The sequence below is a fragment of the Oryctolagus cuniculus genome, chromosome 16 (genome assembly GCF_051225735.1).
Source record: "Oryctolagus cuniculus isolate XC-2025 breed Fujian yellow rabbit chromosome 16, ASM5122573v1, whole genome shotgun sequence".
Classification (NCBI taxonomy): domain Eukaryota; kingdom Metazoa; phylum Chordata; class Mammalia; order Lagomorpha; family Leporidae; genus Oryctolagus; species Oryctolagus cuniculus.
The window spans coordinates 7278607-7305044 of NC_142882.1; the positions used below are offsets into that span (position 1 = coordinate 7278607).

Here is a 26438-nt window from a genome sequence, read left to right on the forward strand (position 1 = left end):
GTTTGCATTCCCACCAACAGTGGGTTAGTGTCCCTTTTTCCCCACATCCTCTCCAGCATCTATTGTTGGTAGATTTCTGGCTGAAAAGTGATCGCTGTGAAATATAAGAGTGGGAATAAGAGAGGGAAGAGATGTACAATTCGGGACATGCTCAAGCTGACCTACTTCAAACAGTAGAGTTAGAAACATACCAGATGATTCCACAATCCCATCAAGGTGGCATGTAACAATGCCATCTCACTAGTCCTGGTGATCAATTTCTGTTCACAATTGAACATAATGATAGGACTAAGAGCCAAAGGGAGCACATAAACAAGACTAGACTCTGCAAATACTAGCTGATAGAATAAAAAAGGGAGAGAATGATCCAACATGGGGAGCGAGATACACAGCAGACCCATAGAATGGCAGATGTCCTAAACAGCACTCTGGCCTCAGAATCAGCCCTTAAGGCACGCATATCTGGCTGAAAAGCCCATGAGAGTATTATAGGCATGGAAAGCCAAAACACTCTGGCAAAAAAAAAAAAAAAAAAAAACCCACAACAACCAGCATGAAAGATCTCTGCGAGTGAGATCCCAGTGGAAGGAACAGGTCACCAAAGAAGGAGGTACCTTTCTCTGAAGGGAGGAACGAACTTCCACTTTGACTACAACCTTGTCTATATAAGATAAGAGTCGGTGAACTCAAAAGGCTTCCATAGCCTTGCCCACCCATGACTGGAGCAATGGGACATTACTGATGCCTTCCATAGCCTTGGCAACTCATGACAAGAGCCTAGGTTGATTACTGATGCCATAAACAAGAGTGTCAATTTGTTAAGTCAACAACAGGGGTCACTGTGCACTTACTCCTCATGTAGGATCTCTGTCCTTAATGTGCTGGGCATTGTGATTTAATGCTATAACTAGTACTGAAACACTATTTTTCACTTTGTGTTTCTATGTGGGTGCAAACTGTTGAAATCTTTACTTAATATATGCTAAACTGAACTTCTGCATATAAAGAGAATTGAAAATGAATGTTGATGTGAATGGAAGAGGGGAGGGAGAGGGAAAGGGGAGGGTTGTGGGTGGGAGGGAAGTTATGGTGGGGGAACCATAGTAATCCATAAGCTGTACTTTGGAAATTTATATTCATTAAATAAAAGTTAAAAAAAAAGAAATGTGATTCACATGCTTAAAAGAACCCCTTGGTGTGTTGTGCTGAGAACAGTCTGAAGAAAGGCAAAGGGGGTAGTTTGGAGGCTATTGGGATATTTGGAATGATCTCAGTGAGAGAGGATGGTAGTTGGAAGAAGATGGTAAATGGTGGTGGTTGGCAGAGGCAGGAATCCAGGAGTATTACTATATATAAAAAAATCTAAAATTACTATACTTTTTCAACATGCAGAGCTAGAAAGTGAGAGAGAGTGATGAGAGAAAGTTCTTCCTTTCCATTGGTTCACCCCCAAATGGTCACAACGGCCGGCGTGCTGCGGCAATCCAAAGTCAAGAGTCAGGTGCTTCCTCCTGGTCTCCCATGTGGGTGCAGGGCCCAAGCACTTGGGCATCCTCCACTGCTTTCCCGTGCCACAGCAGAGAGCTGGACTGGAAGAGGAGCAATCGGGACAGAATCCGGTACCCCAAATGGGACTAGAACCCGGGGTGCTGGTGCCGCAGGTGGAGAATCAGCCAAGTGAGCAGCAGTGCCAGCCTAAAATTACTATATTTTAAAGAATGTTTATTTTCTTTTTTCTCTTTTCTAACAATGTTTATTTTCCTCTACTTTAAGGAGAAAGGGACTGAGAGCAACACACACACACACACACACACACACAGAGAAAGAGAGAGAATAACTCTCACCTTCTGATTTACTCTTCAAATCCTGCAACAACCAGAACTGGGCGAGGCAGAGCGGGGAGCAAGGAACTCCCTCCAGTTCTCCCATGTGGGCGGCAGGGGCCAAGCACTAGGGCCATCATTTGCTGCCTCGCCGGATGCATTAGCAGAAGGCTGCAGTGGGAGTGAAGGTTGTGGGACTAGAACTGGCACTCTCCATATGGGATGCAGTTGTAATCAGTGGTGCAACCTGTTGCATCACAACATCTGCCCCTAAACGTATAATTCAATTATTCCATGAAAAATTTTTAAAAAAGATTTATTTATTTGAAAGGCAGAGTTACAGAGAGGCAGAGAGAGAGAGTGCTTGCGAAAGAGAGAGAGTCTTCCATCCACTGTTACACTCCCCAGACAAACTTTGGCCAGAGCTGGCCTGATCCGAAGCCAGGAGCCAGGATCTTCTCGCAAGTCTCTCACATGGCTGCCTGGGCCCAAGGACTTGGGCCATCTTCCACTGCTTTCCCAGGCCATAGTGGGGAGCTAGATCAGAAGAAGAGCAGCCTGGACTCAAACCAGCGCCCATATGGGATGCCAGCACTGCATGCAGAGGCTCAGTCTACTACGCCCCAGTACCGGTCCCTCACACCACTCCCTATTAAAGAGGATTTATTAAAGGGTGGTAGGAATCTGCTCATTGGCTGTGACTGGATTCACCTGTTTCTTGTCCAGTCATCTACTCCCTAAAATAGGAAAAAGTGACTTAACACTGTGCGTATTTCACTTTGGGGTGACCCTAGACCCCATAAACAAGTCTTGTTTCTGTTAAATTCTGAACCATTTCCATTTTATTCAGAATATCGGAGACTTAACGGCCCCTCTGCAGTCTTTCCCAACCGCGGGTCTACTGATAATTCTTCGTTGTGGCAGCCAGGAGCTCTCCTGCGCAGCTTCCCACAGCTGGTAACAATCAAAACATGTCTGTGGTGTGGGTCTGGGAGAAGAAAGGGCCCCATGAGGGTAGGTCACAATCAAGCAGCGGCCCTGCCTCCCATCTGCTGCTCACACACTGGACCCCTGGTGGCAGGTAAAATGCATGCCTGGCGGTTGCATTTCTGGCCCTGGGAGGGCTGCCCTGCATTTCCGCTTCTGGCCAAAGTGAGTAGGCACGCAGAGCTTCTGTTTCTGGTCGGGTGTGGGAGGTCCCAGATGGCAGTCTCTGTGGCAGAGTTCTGGCCTGAGGTGGTCTCTACCAGTTCCTACAGCCCCCAGCAGAGGTCTTCTGGTTTGCTTCTGAGTAGGGGAATGGGCTTGGCCTGGGTCAGTGGAGGACTGGGAGGTGGGGGGGGGGGCTTCCAGGCAATACTGTGGTGAGCTGAGAACGCTAGGCCTGGGCCGTGATGCCAGACCCATTTCACTCCCTGGGCACTGAGCGGGAGCCTGCGTGTGAGCAGCACCTGGCCCGGGGGTGTGGCTGACCACATCTGTGTGGTGGGGGGTAGGGCCTGAGGTTGAGCTCTGGGGCTCAGATAGCAAGACTAGAGAGGGAGGCCCGTTACACAGGTGGGGCTTTTCTTGGTCTAGGGTGGAGCTCCGGGAAGCACAGCAGCTCCAGGTGTGAATGGCTGCTCCTTGTCCAGTGGCCAGCTCCTGCTTGTGGTCTGCCTTTGACATCTTCCCTTGCACACGTGGCAAGAATGGAGGTCCAGGAAGGTACGTGGCTGCTGACTTAAACTACGCTGATTTCCGAAGTCAATTTTGGGAAAATTGGCATGTTTTTCAAGTTAATTCTTCCTCTTTGAAAGTGGCATAGCTCTCCATGGGTTGGTTCTTTCTTTGGGCTATTAAAATTTTAATTATCGTGAAATATTATGGGTTCTGTTTACTCCCAGACATTGTGTATACTTAGTTGCTTTTGTTTGCTTTCCTAGAAAACATGTTATTTAAGTACTGAAGAGAATGGTTTCTCAGCCTTTGTTTTTCATGACCTTGACTGCCTTGAAGGTGAAGTCATTATTTCATAGAATTTTGTAAAATGTTCTTCAGACTGCTTTGATAGATAGAAGATTGGATTCAGGTTATTCTTTTTTATTTTTTAACCACAGTGTCAGAGAAATTGCATTGTGTTCTTGTCATTGCATCAAGATGAACATGATAATTGGTTTTCTCAATTAGTGAGCTCCAGTATTTCTACCAAGTAGAACTTTAAGAGATGAATGCCTGACATGTCATGAATTTGTATACCACCTTGACTCTGGTTGCCTTAGCTAGGCCTGAAGAGTTTAATGCCCATCCAAGTCTAAAGGTGCAAGAACACATGGACTGCTATGGGATTTGACAGGAACAAACTGTAGAAGCAGAGGCTGGTGGTACTGAGATAGCCTGTGGGACATTTTCTTCCCCCTAAGTCCAGCTGGAGAAGTCAGTGGAATAAGGACTATCAGCATAAGAAGAGACAGAAACATTCTCTTGAACTTATTACCTGTCAGCTTGTTTTAAAAGGAATATGGTATTGAGAAAATGTAGGTGTGTTTTTTAAAAAGTATAATCTATTGCTGCTCTGTTTCTTTATTTTTTGGGTTGTCCTTGCTGCCTGTGGCATGAAGTTAGGAATCCTGTCAGTGATTGGATAGGCTTTTCTCAGCATTCATTACTCATGTCATTGATTAATGCTTCATATCTGAGCAGCTTCTTGGAGAGAGGGCACACCAGAAACTCCAGCAGGGTTGTGTGGAAAAATGCTGGGCATCTGCCCTGCCCTTTTGCTCTGATCTGCTGGGGGCTGTGACCTTGTCTCATGCAGGCACCCTAGACACCCACAGCACTGAGGTTAGCGTGCCATGTGCCCCTCTCAGCATGGCCTGGCCACGGCAACCACCTCTTGGTGCACCCTCCCTGCTGCTGCTTTTGGAGTTTATGTAGTATCAAATCACACTAGAATCTTGTGTTAAGTTGCATCTTACATTATGTGTCTGGTAAGAACTGAGAAAATAACGAGAAACTATCCTGAATGTTCTTGGAAGAGCTGAGGCAGCTGTTCTAATTTCAGATAAAACAGACTTTAAGTCAAAAATGGTTGTAAGAAACCAGAAAGGTTATTTTATGTTGATGAATGTATCAGTTTATTAGAAGGAACAACTATGGAAATATTCTCAGTAAACCAGCTTGCCTAGAAATAAGCAAATGTAGCCATAATTGAAGGTGAAAAATCAGCAAATTCTACAAGAGTTGGAGACATCACAATGTTCATGGCAAAATGGAACTATAAGAGAACAATAAAAAATATAAATATGCTCTCTCAACATAAGCTCCATTAAGTTCAAGACAATTTTGTAAGTGATGTTAATAACCATCTAATCCATCCTAAAAAACTAAGGGTTCTCTGAGATTGCTCTCTCCCTCTTTTTAAAACTATCTTCCTCTAGACTAGAGGAGTAAGGTGCCTCTCTATTATGCCATTAAACTGCTCCTAACTTTTTGAATTGTCTTCATCTTTTTACCATGTCCTCATCCTTGCTTGGGTATAAGACTTATTTAAGTGTAGGTAAAAGAACCTAAGGTTGTGATAAGTCTTCATACCACCAAATGTGACTGCACAAAATATGTAGGCCAATACTGAAATGAAATGTGTTTTATGAACTGTGGATTGTGTTTAATCCATTTCTGGGCTTAAGAGGCCATGTAGAGCACTTCATTCCATAAATTAACACATTAGGGCTGCAAGTACACTTGTTATATAAATGGCCTACAGAATTACCTAGGATAGTCCAAGTTATGCCTAGGATGGCATAAATCATTGCTTAGAGATGCTTAGTTGAACAAAGGTTGAGGACTGAATGGTGTGTACAATTTCCAGGACAATGGAAATAGTGTCTACAAAGAAGTGCGTGGTGTGTCAGTTCATAATCTACTTGTGTTTATAGTGTGTCAGTACATAAGAAAGATTCTTAGCATGCATGGCTAAGAGTTTCAAGACACATGGGGAGATATGTTTGGTATTGGTATGTCTGTGTTTTGAACTCTATGTATTCATTACTTTGTTCATTTTATTCACTCAAGTGCTGCAAGACTAAATAGACCAGATTTAAAAACAATGGCTTATTCAAACTGGATCTTTTTAAAAATTCTTATTTAAGATACACAAATTTCATGTATACAGACTTAGGAACATAGTGACACTTCCTCTTCCACACTCCCTCCTGGCCAAGCTCCCACCCTTCATCCTCCTTCCTCTCTTATTCCTTCTTAATTTTTACAGTGATCTAATTTCATTTACTTTATACTCATAAGATTAACCCTACACTCAGAAAAGCGTTCAACAAATAGTAAGAAGAAAAACAACACTGTTCCTCAACAGTAGTGACAAGTGTTCTAAACAATCATTAAATCTCAAAATGACAATTTCACTCCTATACATTACATTTTTGGGGCTCTATTAGTTAACCACAAATCATGGAAAACATGGTATTTGTCTTTTTGGAATGGGCTTATTTTACTAAGTATAATGGTTTCCCGGTGTATATATTTTGTTAGCAAAAGACAGGACTTCATCCTTTTTATGGCTGGGTAGTGTTCTGCAGTGTATATGTCCCATAATTTCTTTATCCAGTCATCAGTTGATGGACATCTGGATTGATTTCCTATCTTAGCTACTGTGAATTGAGTTGCAGTGGACATAGGGCAGAGATAATTCTTTCATAGGCTGATTCCATTTCCCTTGGGTAAATTCCCAGGAGTGGGATACTGGGTTGTGTGGTATATCTGTTTTCAGCTTTCTGAGTTATTTCCATACTGTCTTTCACAATGGATATACCAGTTTACATTCCCACCAATGGTAGATTATGGTATATTTTCCTCCACATCCTTGGCAGCATTTATTGTTTGTTGATTTCTGTATGAAAGCCATTCTGACTGGGGTGAGGTGATACCTCTTTGTGGTTTTGATTTGCATTTCCCTGTGGCTAGTAATCCTGAGCATTTTTTCATGTGACTGTTGGCCATTTGAATTTTCTCCTTGTAAAAATGTGTGTTGAAATCCTTTGCTTATTTCTTAACTGAATTGTTTGTTGTTGTGGAGTTTCTTGAGCTCTTTATAGATCCTGGATATTAATCTTTTATCAATTTTATAATTCTGTCAGTTGCCTGTTCACTTTGCCAAGTGTTTCTTTTGCAGAGCAGAGGCTTCTCAGCTTGATGTATGTAATCCCGTTTGTCAATTTTGGCTTTGATTGCCTTGCTTCTGGGGTCTTTTCCAAGATATGTTTGCCTGTGCCAGTGTCTTTCAGAGTTTCCCCAAACAAACTTGATCTTTTAACAGGCAGTTAATCAGAATATATATAAGAAATACCACAGAGTACACAGACAACATGTGAAAAGTGGGTTTACTACTAAATTAAAGGGTTCACACTATATCTGATTTGAGGAGTTTATTCAGATCTTTCTGTTGATATCCAGTATTGAAGTGGAAGTATACCTCTTTGAATGCAATAGGCCATTCTATCATGCCTTCATTGATGAGTAAGCCTTGCTTATACGGACTCTTAGGGGAATTCTCTCCAACTTTAGCAGAAATCCAAGACCAACTGGGAAATTTAAAACATTCTGGATATCATATTTTGACATGTGTTTTCTTGTTCATCTAAGGAGATGTGGTCCCCAGTGCTGTTTGTAAATTGGAGTTTCCTTATGAATGGATGGAGCTAGAAGGCAGGCATAATTTAGAAATGAGGAATACATTCAAATAACTGGTTGAAAATTCATATGTAATAATCCTAATTTTTTTTTTCCTCCTGACTCCGATGTTTTCTTTTTGCCAGAGACTTACTTTATTTTGGATGGTCCTCATCTCATGGCCTCAAATAAGAAGATCTCTTCTCATGAAAACTCTGAAGGAATACTTGAATCTAACCAGAAATATTCTGGGTTATTGTAGAGAATGGCTGAGGCTTGGCTGTGCTACAATTCTGGCTAATTGGGTCTCTTTGGGTCTTCTTAGAACCTTACATGTGTACTTCTAAAGAGAGTTAACATAGATCATATGTTTAATTTCTTTTTTTTTAAAGATTTTTTAGTTGAAAGTCAGAGATACACAGAGTGAGAAGGAGAGTCAAAAAGAGAGACAGAGGTGTTCTATTGGCTGGTTCACCCCCCATTTGGCCACAGTAGCCAGAGCTGCACCAGTCCAAAGCCAGGGGCTTCCTCCATGTCTTCCCACATTGGTGCAGGAGCCCAAGAACTTGGGCCATCTTCTACTGATTTCCCAGGCCATATCAGAGAGCTGGATTGGAAGAGAAGCAGCTAAGACTAGAACTGGTGCCCATATGGGATGCTGGCACTACAGGCAATGGCTTTACCCCCTATGCCACAGTGCTGGCCCCTGCTTAATTTCTTGATTTTGGTGATGATATCATGAATGTGTGAATATGTCTAGATGCATCAAAAGTGTGTAATGTTTGGTATATCAGTCATGCCTTAATAAATTTCAAAAGGGTCAGAACTCCCCACCCCCAAACTTTTCTTCAGGTAACAGTGTGATTCTTTTGTAGATATTGTAGGGAGAAATCTCTGCTCAACTTAAAAATTCAAGACCGTTGAATCTAAAGAGATTTTAAGTAGAGTGTGCTCACCTTTGACATTTTGGTGCCATGACAGTCAGTTGTGGGAAATAATCCATCTATTATTCTCTAAGAAGCTTTAGCTTAGAATATAGTTAACTGTGGTAATGAAAGCATTCTAAATAAGACATCATCACATCATTGAAACCATCCTGGGAAAATCACCTACTTGGTAAGTGTCAACTCTAAACAAGCATGAAATAGTGTAGTGTATGTTGTTATTGTGAGAAAAAATAGGAATTAGATGGTGAATTATACTTTGTAGCATTAACACATGTAGCCTTTTGTATGATTAAATGTTAATGATTTATTCAACAAATTTCGTTAAATGTGTTCCTTGAATGAGAACAGGAGTTCATAAATATATTCTGTATATGGCTTATATATTCTGAAAACTCAATTAACATTCAGATAAATTTATATATATTCACAAAACCCATGGAGGGTGCATGAGCTTATATACATCATCAGTGGTCTCATTTATAAAGGTGAGATGTGGTCCGTGCTTCAATTATATATTCTGGTTTTGGGTGAATACTGATGTCTTTCAGATTTAATTTATTTGAGAGGTAGAGTTACAGACAGAGAGAGCGAGAGACAGAGAGAAAGATCTTCCATCTGCAGGTTCACTCCCCAAATAGCCACAATGACTGGAGCTGGGCTGATCTGAAGCCAGAAGCCTAGAGCTTCTTCCAGCTCTCCCATGTAGGTGGAAGGGCCCAAGCACTTGGGCCATCTTCCACTGCTTTCCCAGGCCATAGGAGAGAGCTGGATCAAAGGAGGAGAAGCTAGGCCTGGAGCTGGCATCCATATGGGGTGCTGGCTCTGCAGGTGAGGATTAACCTACTTTGCCAGAGTGCCAGCCCAATACTCATGTCTTTAAACACTGCATTTCCCATAGCCATTTTTGGGCATTACTTGAATCTATTTCTGTTTTACCCGAAGTCTTCAGGATGTAGGCCATAACATAGGCAGTATTATGGAGGAAATTTTGCTGTAAGATACAGTCATTATGTCCATATTTGCTGACATTAAAATATTTCAAGGGAAAATACAGATTTGACCAACTTGTAATTATCATTATTTGCTCTGAATTGTTTTGGACATTTTTACAGAATTTTGTCCTACTTGATGAATGTCCTGCTACACAGTTTGTAATAGTCAAAAATGGGTGCTCCAGTGGCAAAATTCTCACAATACTGATAGTGTTTAAAGACATATCTTTAAATATGGGAAGAACCCATCTTTCCTTCCTTTTCAAAGGCTTGAATAGTATCCTGTTGTCTGTCTAGACCATCCTTCACACATCCATTCTTTGTAGACATTCAGGTTGATTCCATATCTTTGCTATTGTGCATCATTTGGCAGTGAAAACAAAAGTGCAGAAAGATGAGGAAGAACCCATCTTTCATTTTGCCTGATCCTGCTGATCTTGAGATGAAAACCTGGTCATGGTGTTGTACCTCAATAAAAATACCTGTAGATGCTACCAGGTGCTTAATTCATATCCTGCTTCTAGGGAGATTTACCTGCCAGGGAAGAAGCACAATCTAGTCTACATTTCATGGAGATCCCATTTCTACTTCTCTCCCAAAGTGTTTCATGGAGAGCATGAGCCACTGCATACATAACATTGTAGATGAAAGAGATGGAGTCTGATAAGGTCAGCAAGTTAATGTTTCCTGGAAAAATCTCTAGGGAAGCATTTGGTGGGACTCCAGTTTTTCCACATAGCAGCCCATCAAATGAGCAGCCAAAAATATGAATCCACAATTTACTGAAGTAAAAGTCTTATGGGTATTGGGAGGGGTTTACTGATTTGAGAAAGTGTTTGAGACCAAGGACTTCCTCCTTGTGGTGTGAAAAGAGTGCAGCGTGTCGTTCATCTCATACACACATTGTAACTAAGTGTACTGATAATGTTGTCCACCAGTTATCTTGAAGTTATTTATTCTGTTTAACTGAACTTTTGCATGGCTTTACCAACATCTCCCCATTTTCCCTACCATCCAGCCTCTGGTAAGCAATATTTTACTCTTAGTTTTGGGGAGTTTGCCTTTTTAACAATCTGCATGTGTATGACATCAGACAGTATTTGTCTTTCTGTACTTGGCTTTCTCAGCAAATGTAATGTCTTCCATATTCATCCATGCTGCCAAAAATGGCAAGATTTCCTTCCTTTTCAAAGGCTTGAATAATATCCTGTTGTCTCTCTAGAGCACCCTTTCTTCACACATCCATCTCTTTGTAGACATTTAGGTTCATTCCATACCTTGGCTATTGTGAATCATCCAGCAGTGAAAATGAAAGTGCAGAAATTGCTTAGGTATACCGATGTTTTATCGTTTGGATATGTGCCTTGCAATATACAAACATGCACACACATACACATGTACATACACATAGACCATATGTACATATCTATTGATGGAATATATGGTCATTCTATATTTTAAGATTATTTATTTATTTATTTGAGAGGTAGAGTTACACACAGTGAGAGAGAGAGACCAAGAGAAAGGCCTTCCTTCTGCTGGTTCACTCCCCAGATGGCTGCAATGGCCAGAGCTGTGCCAATCCAAAGCCAGGAGCTTCCTCCTGGTCTCCCATGTGAGTGCAGAGGCCCAAGCACTTGGGCCAACTTCTACTACTTTCCCAGGCCATAGCAGAGAGCTGGATTGAATGTGGAGAAACCTGGACTGGAACTAGCACCCATAGGGGACGTTGGTGCCGCAGGCAGAGGATTAATCACTATGCCACGGCACCGGCCCTGGTCATTCTATTTTGAATTTCTTGAGGCATCTTCATGCTGTTTTCATATAGGTGTACTAATTCACATTCCCTCTAGCAGTGTACAAGCATTTCCTTATTTTCTTATCAGAACTAATTTATTTTATCTTATGATTTTGATGATAGCCCAGGCACAATCTCATTATAATATTTATATTTTTCTATTGATTAGTGATATTGAGTTTTTTAAATGTAACTATTGGTCATGTATATATCTTCTTTTTAGAAAAACATATTCAGGCCCTTTGCCCTGCTTAAGTAATCCTATTTGACTTATTACTATTGAATTATTTGAACTGCTTATATAGTTTAGTTATTAACAGATTACAGTATGTATTATTTTCAACCATAATCTTAACATTCTTTAATGGTGGCAATATGTTCTGAAAAATGCATCATTGAGTAATTTCATTGCTGTGCAAACAACATGACATGTTTTTACACAAGTCTGACAGTGAAGTGTCTACTACACTCGGGGACTGATAATATTTGATACCCATATTTCCCTCCCTCCCTTTTTTTCTTATTTTTTCAAAGAGATGCTTTCAGTCCCCTCTACAATCACAGGCTTAATTCACTACTAACCATGATACTTAACAAGTAAAATGTAGGAAGTTCACAGGAATGTAAATAAGGTCTAAAACAATAGGATATCTATTTGATTCCTGTAGATTTTTTTGTATTCTATATTAACTGTCACATACCAGGGAAAAATATATGAAATTTGTCTTTTGGGGACTGGCTTATTTCACAGAGTATATGGTTTCCAGTTGCATCCATCTTGCTAGTGTCACTTCAACTACAGCTAAGTTGACTTTCACCAAAGATTTCAATAATGTAGAATGAGGATATGACATTCTGTTTTAAAAAAATGGTGCTGAGAAACATGGATATCAAAATGTAGCAAATGAGATCACATCCTTACCTCAAACCACATGCAAACACTAACTCAAAATGGGTTAAGTTGGCTGGTGCTGTGATGAAACAGTAAAGCTGCTGCCTGCAGTGCTGGCATCCCCTATGGGCACCAATTCAAGTCCCTGCTGCTCCACCTTTGAGCAAGCTCTCGGCTATTGTCTGGAAAAGCAGTGAAAGGCAGCTCAAGTCCTTGACCCCTGCACCTGCATGAGAGACCTGGAGGAAGCTCCAGGCTTCTGGCTTTGGATCAGCCCAGCTTCAGCTGTTGCTGCCATCCTAGGAAGAGAATCAACAGATGGAAGACTTTCTCTCTCTCTCCCTCACTTTCTCTCTTTCTCTCTTTGTCTCTTTCTCTCTCTAACTCAGACTTTCAAATAAATAAATATTTAAAAAAGGATTAAGAACTTGGACATAGACATGAAACTATAAAGCTACTAAATATGGATGATGGCTTTTGGAAATGACCTCAAAGCCAGTGCAATAAAAGCAAAAAACAGATAAACAGCATTCCATCAAACTAAAGAGCTTCTGCAAAGCAAACAGCCAACAACATGAAAACACAACCTCCGCCATGAGAGATGTGCGGCCACGTGCCACATTACAGTGTTTTGATCACATTACAACAGTGGCCCCATAAGATTATGATGCAGCTGGAAAATTCCTATTACCTGGTGCCTGCAGCCTTTTTAATATCCAGGCACAATGCATTAATGCATTCCTGTGTGTTTAAGGTAATGTGGTATAAGTAAACCTACTGCATTACCAGTCATATAAGTAGCACATACAATTCAGTATTCTACGTAATAATCAATTATGATAAACAATTTTGCTACTGGTTTGTGTGCATGCTATAACTTAAATTTTATCATTACTTTGGAGTGTATTCCTTCTGCTTTTGTGTATAGCCCTGTGGAACTGTGTTCTTTCTACTTTTTATTTGTTGAGTGGTTATTGGTACAGTTAGCCTGTGATTATAGAATGGACTGAATTTATGTTTTTTCAAAATTTAAAGAGAAAATAAAACTTGCCAACAGACATATGAACAGATGCTCAGGATCACTAGCCATGAGGGAAATGCGAAACCACAATGAAATTTCATCCATCCCAGTTTGAATGGCTATCTAAAAAAATAGTAAATACTGGTGAGAATGTAGAGAAAAAGATACCCTAGTACATTGCTGGTGGGAGTCAAACTAGCACAATCATTATAGAATACAATATGTCGATTCCTCAGAAATCAGAATCGGGGCCCCACTGTGGCACAGCAAGTTAAGTGGTGGCCTGCAGTGCCACAATACTTATGGGTACTGGTATGAGTCCCAGCTTCACTATTTCCAACCCAGCTCCCTGCTAATGCACCTGGAAAAGCAGTGGAGGATGCCCAATGCCATGGGGCTCTGCACTCACATGGGAGACCTGGGAGAAGCTCTTGACAACTACCTTCAGCCTGGCCTAGCCCCGTTCAGTGCAGCCATCTGGGGAGTGATCCAGTGGATGGAAGATCACTCTCTGTCTTTCCTTCTCTCTCTGAAACTCTGCCTTTCAAAGTTTTTACTGTGCCCTTCCATCCACACCCAGGTTTCTGTGACACAGTGCCATCTTGAGACCTTGCCTGCCACAATCTTGGAAGCAACTAACAGTTGCCTCCAGAGGCTTGACCACCCCATCCATTTACGTGCAGCCCCATGGAGTGAGCAGCATCACTAACCCTCCCCCATTGCCAGGCTACCCACTGACCCTTTAGCAGCTCTGTAAAGCACTATTCCATCCTCAGTGGCTGAAACCACCATGCCATGTCTTCAGAAAGTGGCATGGCCACATTGTGTACCCATCTGTGCCTACCAAAAGCCACCAACTGCCCTTCCAACTCTCCTAAATCTCTGCCAAACAGCCAGGATGCCCCACTTAACCCTCAGTAGCCTTGGTTAGCAATCAGCAGCCCATTCTGAGTGGCTAAGCTTACCAGGATGCTGAGAAGTCTCCTGAGTGTATCAACTCTCTGAGGCCTTGTGAAGAAGAACTCACACTCATTTTCTCAAATTATTTTGAAACCTTGGAGAGAATTCTTCCAGACTCATTCTGTGATCCTGATAGCAAAGTCATAAAATGAAAATTACAGACCAATATCCTTGATGGGCAAACATCCAAAAAAACTTATGAAAATACTAGGAAGCTGAATGAAATAGCACATCAAAAATTTATATATCATACTTAAGTGGGATTTATCCTAGGTATGCAAAGATGTTTCAATCTATGTAAATCAAGAAACTTAATATATTATATAGACAGAATGAAGGATAGATATCCTATGAACATCTCTATCCTTATAAAAAGGTATTCAATGAAATCTATTGCATTGTGATAAAATTAATAAATTAGATAGAAAAGTATATCACAGTATACTGGAGATTATCCATGACACACCCATTCCAACATTGTCCTGAATGAAGTGAAGCTTGAAAGCATCTTCTCTAAATCTGAAGCAAAAGAAAGATTTCCATTTTATTTTTATTAAAATTGATTCTACTAGTGTTAGCCATAGCAATTTGGCAAGAGAAGGAAGCAAAAGGCATACTGACAGGAAACAGAAAAATCAAATTATTTCTGTTGGCAAATAATAGGATTCCATACACAGAAAAATCTGAAGACTTATCCAAAAAACTTCGTTAGAGCTCAAGCAAATTCAGAAGGTTGCAGGGTACAAAATAAACAGACAAAATCATTAGCATTATATACCAAAAATAATTTTCTCAAAAAGAAATCAATAAGACAATCTCATTCATAAAAGCTAGGGAAAAGCTACCTAGGAGAAGATTTAATGAAGGCAGATGGTCATCTCTACAATGAAAATTGCAAAAAAGGAGTGATGTAAGAAATTCTGATGGATAAAAAAGGAAGAGTTCCAATGTTCATGGATTAGAAGACTGAATGTGATGGAATGTCAACATGTCCATGGTGAAATCAAATTAGAGAATAATGTGCATTTTCCATGAAGTTCTTGAAGACTCCACATATATCAAATGTTCATGCTTCCAAAGCTGTTTACAAATTCATTGTAATCTCTATCAATATACCATTGGCATTAAACCATGCATCTGTAGCAAAGTGGTCTTCCACAAAGGTGCCAGAAATTTATTTACTAAATAGGATTTGGTAAACTGGATATCTGTATACAGAACGAATGAACTAGATTCACATTCCTCACCAAGTGAGGATCATGATGAAGATTTCCCCCATCTGCCCCCCAACCCATACTTTCTCCTTTCTTCCTCCTTCCTCTTCCTTTCTCATTATTATTTTTTACAGAGATCACTTTTTCAGTTAATTTTTCTACTCATAAAATTAACTCTACACTAACTAGAGAGTTCACCAATTACTATGAAGAAAAAACAAAAACAGACAAACACAAAAAAATATTCTTCCTCAACTGTCAAGGCAGTGGCTGTTCAAAATCATTGTATCTCAAAGTGTCAGTTTAGCTCCTATAGATTACATTTTAGGTACTCTATTAATTACTGCAGATCAGAGAGACCACAATTGGAACAGAATAGAAACTCCAGATATTAATCCACACACCTACAACTAACTTATCTTTGGCAAAGGAGCAAAAACAACCCCTGGAGCCAAGAGAGTCTCTTCAACAAATGGTGCTGGGAAAACTGGATTTCTCTACATACAGAAGCATGAAACAAGACTCCAACCTTACACTTTACACAAAATTCCACTCAAAGTGGATCAAAGATATTTATCTACATCACGATACCATCAAATTACTAGAGAACATTGTGGAAACCCTAGAAGACATTGACATAGGGGAAAACTTCTTGGAAAAGACCCCAGAAGCACAGGCAATCAAGCCAAAGTTAACAACTGGGATTACATTGAAGTAAGAAGCATCTGCACTGCAAAAGAAACACTCAGCAAAGTGAAGAGGCAACTAACAGAATGGGAGAATATATTTGCAAACTATGAAACACAAAGGATTAACTTCCAGAATCTATGAACAGCTCAAGAAACTAAACAACCACAAAACAAACAACCTACTCAAGAAATGTACAAATAACCTGAACAGACATTTTTCAAGAGAGGAAATTCAAATGGCCAATATACACATGAAGAAATGTTCAGGATCACTAGCCATCAGGGAAATGCAAATGAAAACCACAACAAGGTTTCACCTCATCCTCGTTAGAATGCCCCTCATACAGAAATCAACAAATAGCAAATGCTGGTAAGGATGTGGGGAGAAGGGTACTTTAATCTTTTGTTGTTGGGAATGTAAACTGGTAAGCCATTGGAAGACATTATGCAGATATCTCAGAAATCTGAATATAGATCTGCCATATGATCCAGCCATACACTCCTGTGAATTTATCCAAAGGAAATGAAATTGGTTTATGAAAGTTATCTTCCCCCCATGTTCATCGCAGCACAATTTACAATAAAAAAGATATGGAATCAACCCAGATGTCCATCAAGGGTTGACTAGATAAAGAAATTATGGTATATATACACTATGGAGTATTACTCAGCTGTCACAAAAAGCAACAAAAGCCTGTCTTTTGCAATATGACTGTCACAACTGAAAACCAGTACACTTAATGAAACAAGCCAGTCCCCAAAAGACAGAAATCATGTTTTCCCTGATCTGATGTAACTAATAGTTTATCTGAAATGTAATGTGTGGGGAGCAACTCTGACTAGACTAAGTTACTGGAATTAGGACTTATTCTATGCATCTGCTCTCCTACAATATAGCGCTGGGAGAGGAGTAAACAACTTCTACACAGCTGCCTCTCGCCAGTTTGACTGATGACCTGCAGGAGCTGATCCTGCTCCTGATTGGAGGAGAGCAGCGTTCTCGGCGTGTGGGTAGCAGAGTTGGGATTGGTGGAAGAGGACTATAAAGGAGGAGAGAGACAACATGCACCAGGAACATCCGGATAACATCTGAGCAGCCCCCGAGAGAGCTGGCCGGCGGTGTGCCGCTCCCCCACGGAAGTGGGGAAAGTGGCAGGGGGAGCCGCCCTTCCACGGAGGTGGAAGGGTCGGCAGCCAACCCAGGAAGGACCAGCAGCAAACCCGGGAAGGGCCGAGCAGACGAAAGAACAGTGCAGTGTCCTGTGTCATTCCTCCGCGAATGGGGGAGCAACAGTAATGTACTAGAGTGGAATAGACATTTTGAGAATAAATGTTTGTTTATAGCCCTTGTCTCTTCCATTGAGGAACAGTGTTTCACTTTGCTTGCTTTCTGTTCATACTATTTGTTGAACTCCTTTAGAGTAGGGTTAACTATATGATCATTAAGTATACTTAAAACAGATCATTGTAAAAATGATCTGGAGTGAGGGAAAACCTCACTGTGATTTTGATTTGCATTACCCTGAGGTTAGTGATCCTGAGCATTTTTGCAAGTGCCTGCTGGCCATTTTAATTTACAATCTTGAAAAATGTCTGTTTAAGTCTTTTGCCCATTTATTCACTGGATTGTTTGTTTAGTTGTTGAACATCAGCTGCTGTTCTTTTTAAAAAAGATTTATTTTATTATTGAACAGACAGAGTTACAGAGAGAGGTAGAGACAGAGAGAGGTCTTTGATCTGCTGGTTCACTCTCCAGATGGTTGCAATGGCCAGAGCTGCACCAATCCAATGCCAGGAGCCATGAGACAGGAGTCTCTTCCTGGTCTCCCATGTGGGTGCAGGGGCCCAAGGACTTGGGCCATCTTCTACTGCTCCCCAGGCCATAGCAGAAGCTGGATCAAAAGAGGAGTAGCCTGGACTAGAAACAGCAGCCATATGGGCCAGGGCTTTAACCCGCTGCGACACTGTGCCGGCCCCTTGTGCTCTCTTAATAGATTCTGAATGTTAACCTTTTATCAGTTGTGTAGTTTGCAAATATTTCTCCCATTCTATTGGTTGTCTCTTCACTTTGCTGAATGTTTTCTTTTGCAGTGTAGAAACTTCTCAGCCTGATGTAATTCCATTTGTCAATTTTGGCTTTGATTTCCAAAATTTTGGGGTCTTTTACAAGAAGTCTTTGCCTGTGTCAATGTCTTGTGGAGTTTCCCCATGTTCTCTAATGATGTAGTGGTATTGGGTCATAGATTTAGGACTTTGACCCATTTTTAGTGGAATTTTATGTAAGGTGTAAGGTAGGTGCCTAGTTTCAAACTTCTGCATGTGGAAATCTGGTTTTCCCAGCACCTTTTGTTAAAGAGACTGTCCTTGCTCCACGGATTGAATTTAGCTCCTTTGTCAGATGTAGTTAGTCATAGTTGTGTAGGTTGATTTCTGGTGTTTCAGTTCTGTTCCATTGGTCTATCCTTCTGCTTTTGTGCCAGTACTAGGCTGTTATAATAGTCTCTTGGTGGAGTCTTTTGGATTCCCTAGCTATAGGATCATGTCATCTGCAAATGGAGGTTGTTTGATTTCCTACTTTTCAATTTGTTTTTATTTCTTCCCTCATGGTTCTGGCTAAAACTTCCAGGACTATATTAAATAGCAATGGTGAGAGTGGGCATCCTTGTCTAGTTCCAGATATTGGGTGGAATGCTTCCAGCTTTCCCCCATTTAACAGGATGCTGGCCCTTGGTTTGTCATACATTACCTTAAGCAAAGGAATGTTCTTTCTATACCCAATTTGCATAAGGTTTTCACCATGAAAGGGTGTTGTGTTGTATCAAATGCTTTCTCTGCATCTATTAAGATAATCATATGGTTTTGTCTTGAGTTTGTTACTGTCATATATCACATTGATTGATTTGTGAATATTGAATGCAACCCTGCATCCCAGGGATAAAGCCCACTTTGGATGAATGATGTTTCTGACATGCTGTTGGATTTGATTAGCTAGGATTTTGTTGAGGATTTTTGCATCTATGTTCATCAGGCATATTGGTCTATAGTTCTCTTTCTCTGTTGCAGCTTTTTCATGTTAGGAATTAAGGTGATGCTGGCTTCATAGGAGTTTGAGAGAATTCCCTCCATTTCAATTGTTTTGAATAACCTGTGAAGAATTGGAGATAGTTCTTTAAATGTCTGGTAGAGGGGCTAATGCTCTGGGACAATGGGCTAAGCCTCTGCCTGTGGTGCTGGCATCCCATATGGGTGCTGGTTCGAGTCTCAGCTGCTCCACTTTGGTCTGGCTCTCTGCCATGGCCTGGGAAAGCAGTGGAAGATGGCCCAGGTCCTTGGGCCCCTGCACTCACACTGGAACCTGGAAGAAGCTCCTGGCTCTTGGCTTCAGATCAGCACAGTTCGGGCCTCTGTCAATTGGGGAGTGAACCAGCAGATAGAAGACTTCTCTTTTTCTACTTCTCCTACTCTATCTATGTAACTCTGATTTCAAATAAATAAATAAATCTTTAACAAAATGTCTGTTAGAATTCAGCAGTGAAGCCATCTGGTCCTGGGGATTTCTTTGCTGGGAGGGTGTTTTTAACTGATTAAGTTTCTGCTTTGGTTATTGGTCTATTTAGGATTTCTATATTTTCATGACTCAATTTTGGTCAGTTTTATGTTTCTAAATATCTAACCATTTCCCTAAAATTCTTAATCTCCTCCCTGTCTTATTACCACTCTTATATTTAACAGAGATCACTTTTCAGTTAAATTTAAACACCTAAGAATAATTGTGGGTTAATTACAGAGTTCAACCAACAGTATTAAGTAGAAGGAAAACATTGAGGTGCAGAGAGCTTTTTTGTTTGCCTATTTAATTTCCTTTAGTTAAATTCCAAGGAGTGGGATGGCTGGTTTCCTCCTCCTTCTTCTTTTTTTTTTTTTCACAGGCAGAGTGGACAGTGAGGGAGAGACGGAGAGGAAGGTATTCCTTTGCCATTGGTTCACCCTCCAAGGGTGCACCACGTGGATCTGATGGCAGGAGCCAGGTACTATCCTGGTCCCCCTTGGGGTGCAGGGCGCAAGTACCTGGGCCAGACTCCACTGCACTCCCTGGCCACAGCAGAGTGCTGGCCTGGAAGAGGGGCAACTGGGACAGAATCTGGTGCCCCAACCAGGACTAGAACCTGGTGTGCTGGTGCCGCAAGGTGGAGGATTAGCCAAGTGAGCCACGGCACTGGCCATCCTCCTTCTTTGAAGGCCCTGTTCTTTCTACTTGGATCTAACTTGCAGAGATCTTTCATCTAGGTCCTCTTTTTTTTGCCAGAGTGTCTTGGCTTTCCATGCCTAAAATACTCTCATGGGCTCTTCAGCCAGATCCAGATGCCTTAAGGACTGATTCTGAGGCCAGAGTGCTGTTTAGGACATCTGCTATTCTATGAGTCTGCTGTGTATCCTGCTTCCCATGTTGGTTCGTTCTCTCATTTTTTTTATTACATCAGTTAGTATTAGCAGACACTAGTCTTGTTTGTGTGATCCCTTTGACTCTTAGTCAAAATAAGTGTGATCAATTGTGAACTGATATTGATCACATGGACTAGTAAGATGGCATTGGTACATGCAACTTTGATGGGATTGTACTGGAATCCCCTGGCACATTTCTAGTATATGCTTTGTTTCCTGTGATCTTTTACTGGGATGTTTTCTTCCTTTACCTTCTTTCATATAGATGGCCCTGTTTCTGTGTCTCTGTGTGTAGCACATCTTTAAGCATATTTTGCAGGGCTGGATGAGTGGTGACAAATTCTTTCAATTTCTGTTTGCTGTGAAAGGTCTTTATTTCACCTTCATTCACAAATGAGAGCTTGAAGGATATAATATTCTGGGCTGGCAGTTTTTCTCTTAGTACCTAGGCTATATCTCACCATTTCCTTCTAGCCTGTAGGGTTTCTGATGAGAAGTCTGTTGTGAGTCGAATTGGAGATCCTATGAGAGTAATCTGACATTTCTCTCTTGCACATTTTAGAATCTTTTCTGAAGGTTTCACTGTGGTGAGTTTGACTACAACGTGTCATGGTGAGGATCTCTTTTAGTCATGTTTATTAGGGGTTCTATGAGCTTCCTGTACCAGGATGTCTCTGTCCTTCTCCAAACCCAGGAATTTCTCTGCTAGTATCTCACTAAAAAGGCCTTCTAATCCTTTCTCCCTCTCCATACCTTCAGGAACTCCTAGAACCCGAATGTTGGGTTTTTTAATAGTATCCTGTAGATTCCCCACAATATTTTTTAGATTTCTAATTTCCTCTTCTTTTCTTTGGTTTCAGTGTATACTATCCTGTGCTCTGTCTTCTAAGTCTGGTATTCTCTCTTTTGCTTCACTGATTCTGTTTTTAAGGCTCTCTAAGCTGTTTGTCATTTGATCTATTGAGTTCTTCATTTCATTTTTATGTCCCTTCACTATCAAAAGCTCATGTTCTACTAGTTTCTTCATTTCATTTTGATTCCTCCTTAAGATTTCACTTTCATGAGAGAGATTTTATATCCTGTCCAGTAAGGATTTCTGTAGTTCAAGAAGTTGTTTTTGAGAATTTCTAGATGTTCTTATCATAAAGTTTTTTAAATCTGTATCTTGCATTTCTTCTATCTCATCATCTTCATAGTCTTAGATTGGGGTGTTTTGTTCATTTCAGGGCATCATAGTGTCTTCCTTGTTCTTGTTTCCTCTGGTTCTGCATTTGTTGCTTGGCATTGTGGAGATATTCTTTGATTATTTCTTCTCTCACTGTGCTGTTTTTTTCTCGTTATGCTATGACTGTATGAAGTGGACTGTCTTCTTTTGATGGATCCTTAGAGGCTTCTGATGGGTGTGGCCAGAGAGCTCTGTTTAATTCTTCAGACTTAAGCTTGCAACAAAGCTGACACACCCAGATTAGGCATGGTAAATCTCTCTCTTTTTTTTTTTTTTTGATTCAGAAGGGAAGTAATTCTGCACAGCTGAGTGAACTGAAGGCAATCAATTTCTGATCTCTGACTCCTGTGAGTATAATATTCTGCTCTATCCCAAGGACCACACAAAGGATTTATGCAATCCTCAGTGTAAACTCAAATTTCTCTGCTGTCTACCACTGGGTTGCTAAAGTTACTGAGGTTGTGTACTCTCCCAAGATCACTCACATTTCCATGAGTTCTCTCCCACACCTTCAGTCCTTCACAGTCTCAATTCATTAGCTCCACACTTTGACCAGGTCCCAACCTCCTGTCATTTCACACCACCAGAGTCAGGTTTTTCTGCTTGGCTAATGCCGAGTGCAACCCCTATGTTGTCCAAAATGGCACCTGCTCTTTGTCTTGCTCACCCTTGAAAGTTGAGGGGAGAGAGAGACTCGTGTCCATACTTGTCCCTTTTTTTCCCTCTCTCCTCTAGTTAGCCTGGTGAACTTTCCCCCATGGGGCCTCAAGCCTCATTCCCTCTAAGCTGCTCCTTTAGCTTTCCCACCGGTATCTTGGGCTACTGAGGTTCTGGCTCACCTCCCTTTCCAGCACTGGTGCATAGATTCTGTGGCTGGGGTCCCTAGCTGTGGGTGGCCATGCCCTCCATGTAGGTCCACCATGAACCTGCAGTTCCGAAAGAGTTCCTCTGCTGTTTCTTCCATAATTCTTCCTTGAAACTGCAGTATCTCCACTTTTATTAAACTGTCTTTTCCCGGACTGTAAATGTGCCCACTCTTTTGCTTCACTGATTCTGTTTTTAAGGCTCTCCAAGGTGTTTGTCATTGGGTCTATTGAGTTCTTCATTTCATTTTTATGTCCCTTCACTATCATAAGCTCATGTTCTACTAGTTTCTTCATTTCATTTTGATTCCTCCTCAAGATTTCACTTTCATGAGAGAGATTTTCTTTCCTGTCCAGTAAGGATTTCTGTAGTTCAAGAAGTTGTTTTTGAGAATTTCTAGATGTTCTTATCATAAAGTTTTTGAAATCTGTTATCTTGCATTTTCTATCTCATCACCTTCATAATCTTGACTTGGGTGCTTTGTTCATTTCAGGGCATCATAGTGTCTTCCTTGTTCTAGTTTCCTTGGTTTCTGCGTTTTTTGCTTGGCATTGTAGAGATATTCATTGGTTTCTTTTTTTTTCCTCACTGTGCTGTTTTTTTCTCGTTATACTATGACTCTAAATTAAGTGATCTGTCTGCTTTTGATGGATCCTTAGAGGCTTCTGATGGGTGTGGCCAGAGAGCTCTGTTGGGTTCTTCAGGGTTAAGGGACAAATACCATATGTTCTCCCTGATCGGTGACAACTGACTGAACACCAAAAAGGAAACATGTTGAAGTGAAATGGACACTATGGGAAATGGTGACTTGATCAGCATAGCCCTGAATGTTAATGAACAACTTAATACATTATCCCTCTTAGTAGTTGTTTTGTCTGTTCTACTTAATATGACTGTTTTAATTCTGTAATTAATACACAGTTATTCTTAAGTGTTGAAATTTAACTGAAATGTGATCCCTGTTAAACATAAGAGTAGGAATAAGAGAGGGAAGAGATGTACAATTTGGGACATGCTCAAGCTGACTTGCCCCAAATGGTAGAGTTAGAAACATACCAAGGGACTCCAATTTAATCCCATCAAGGTGGCATGTACCAATGCCATCTCACTAGTCCAAGTGATCAATTTCAGTTCACAATTTATCATAATGAAAGGACTAAGAGTCAAAGGAAGCACATAAACAAGTCTAGTACCTGCTAATACTAACTGATAGAATAAATAAAGGGGAGAGTGATCCAACATGGGAAGCGAGATACTCAGCAGACTCATAGAATGGTGGATGTCCTAAGCAGTGCTCTGGCCTCAGAATCAGCCCTAAAGGCATTCGGATCTGGCTGAAAAGCCCATGAGAGTATTTCAGGCATGGAAAGCCAAGACACTCTGGCAAAAAAAAAATCTCTGTGAGTGAGATCCCAGTGGAAAGAACAGGTCTTCAAAGAAGGAGGTACCTTTCTCTGAAGGGAGGAGAGAAACTCCACTTTGAATATGATCTTGTCTAAACAAGATAAGAGTCGGTGAACTCAAAAGGCTTCCATAGCCTTGGAAACTCATGACTGGTGCATAGGGAGATTATTGATGCCATAAACAGGAGTGTCAATTTGTAAAGTCAACAACAGGAGTCACTGTGCACTTACTCCTCATGTAGGATCTCTGTCCTTAATGTGCTGTACCTTGAGACTTAATGCTATAATGAGTACTCAAACAGTATATTTCACTTTGTGTTTCTGTGGGGGTGCAAACTGTTGAAATCTTTACTTAATGTATACTAAACTGATCTTCTGTAAAAAAAAAAGAAATTATCAATTCCCAACTTGACTCTCACTGGGATTAAACATGACAATAGGTCTGATCTGATTTCATCATCATTTAAAAAATCATCTATTATTTTTCACTTTATGTTTGTGTAGGAGCAAATTGTTGAAATCTTTACTTAATGTATGCTAAACTGATCTTCTGTATATAAAGAGAATTGAAAATGAATCCTCATGTGAATGGAAGGGGAGAGGGAGTGGGAAAGGGGAGGGTTGCGGGTGGGAGAGATGATATGGGGGGGAAGCCATTGTAATCCATAAACTGTACTTTGGAAATTTATATTCATTAAATAAAAGTTAAAAAAAGGGTGTGCCAAAGGTGACACACCCAGGTTAGGCTTGGTAAATCCTCTCTCTGTCTCTGTCTGTCTGTCTTTTTTTTAGAAGGGAAGTAATTCCGCATAGCTGAGTGGAATTGAATGCACAGTGTCTGAGCTCTAGCCACTGTGGATATAATATTCATCTGCTCTGTCCCAAGGACCACACAAAGGATCTGTGTAGTCTTCATTGTAAGCTCAAATTTCCCTGCAGTCTGCCAGCAGGTGCCAAGGTAACCGAGTTTGTGGCGTCTCTGGAGAGTACTCACGTCTTGGGTACTCCGTGAGTTCTCTCACACACCCTCAGTTGTTTTATTTTTTCACAGTCTCAGTTAATTAGCTTCACACATTCACTAGGTTCTAACCTCCTGTTATTTCTCCCCACCAGAGTCAGTTTTTTTCTGCTTCGCTAATGGTGGGCACAGCTTTGACCTCAATATCTCCATCCTTTTTTTGTTTTGTTTTGTTATATTTTGGACTGGCAGAGTGGACAGTGAGAGAGACAGAGAGAAAGGTCTTTTTTTTTCCATTGGTTCATCCCCAATGGCTGTTGTGTCAGGTGCACTGTTGCTGGTGCACCATGCTGTTCTGAAGCCAGGAGCCAGATGCTTCTCCTGCTCTCCCATGTTGGTGCAGGGTGCAAGGACTTGGGCCATCCTCCACTGCACTCCTGGGCCACAGCAGAGAGCCTGACTGGGAGAGGAACAAAATCTGGCACCCCGACTGGGACTAGAAGATGGTGTGCTGGCACCGCAGGCTGAGGATTAGCCTATTGAGCCATGGTGCTGGCCTAATATCTCCATCTTTGTAATAACTCCGTTCGATCTGGAAAAAGCAGTTGAGATCATTATGAAAACATAAGGAGATACAGCTGCATAAAGAGCAACAGAAAAATCAAAAGAAATATCTTTGAAGTCTGTGAAAAACCCTAGATCACAACTGCAGTGGAACATGCAGTGTCATGCAGGTGCATACATATAGCATGCACGCATGTAGGTGTGTGTGTGTGTGTGTGTGTGTGTGTGATTGCTTGAATCAAGGCACTTTAATACTGTTCTGTCTGACTTCTTTCCACCAGCTGTCCACCCACCCATGGGGGAATCTGAAACCCTTTCTGACCCAAAGCTCTACAGCTCAGGTCTTCTGTTCTGGTGAAAACACAAGAAGGAAAACATGTTTGTGAATCATTCTCTTCACAAAAGGTGAAGAATTTCCTCCAAGTCCATGGATACAAAGACTCAGGGAGAAACTCCTATTAGTTACTTATGGCCCATTGGCTTATCAATAAACCACTCCATGATTTTTTTTGCAATTATGTACCTGGATTGCATGAGAGGGCACAAAGGGATGCATCAGGCAAGGTTCTCAGTCAAGTTTCATACCAGAAAACTCCAGTGTCACACACTTCAAAGAGTCAAAGAGCAATAGGGCAGCCTCCATGCCATTGTTCTGGGCAGCCATCCATTGCCTTGATGCCACACAGACCCCAAACCAATCCTGTTTACAGAGATACCCATGAGGACATGCAGTTTTCAATCACTGTGGATCCAGTAATCACCCGGAATTCAGAAGTTCCCATTCAGGATGTCAAATCACTTCATTTTTAGTTGTAAATCATGAAACCCTTCCACATTGCTGTTAACCACGGTAATCCCATGATATGGTTTTGCACCTACAACCTTGGTTGATGCTCTCAGAAGAGCTAGGGATGATTTCAGTACTTTTCACTTTTTACTCTAAAGCAGGAAATACCCATTGGAAGTCATCTTTTTATTCCC

At 41.1% G+C, this 26438-nt stretch overlaps 1 pseudogene; it reads right to left on the minus strand.

Annotated features, from left to right (window-relative positions):
- Nucleotides 1–4080: 4080 nt before the first annotated feature.
- Nucleotides 4081–4282, minus strand: LOC127485253 (phosphatidylinositol N-acetylglucosaminyltransferase subunit Y-like; annotated as a pseudogene).
- Nucleotides 4283–26438: the final 22156 nt, after the last annotated feature.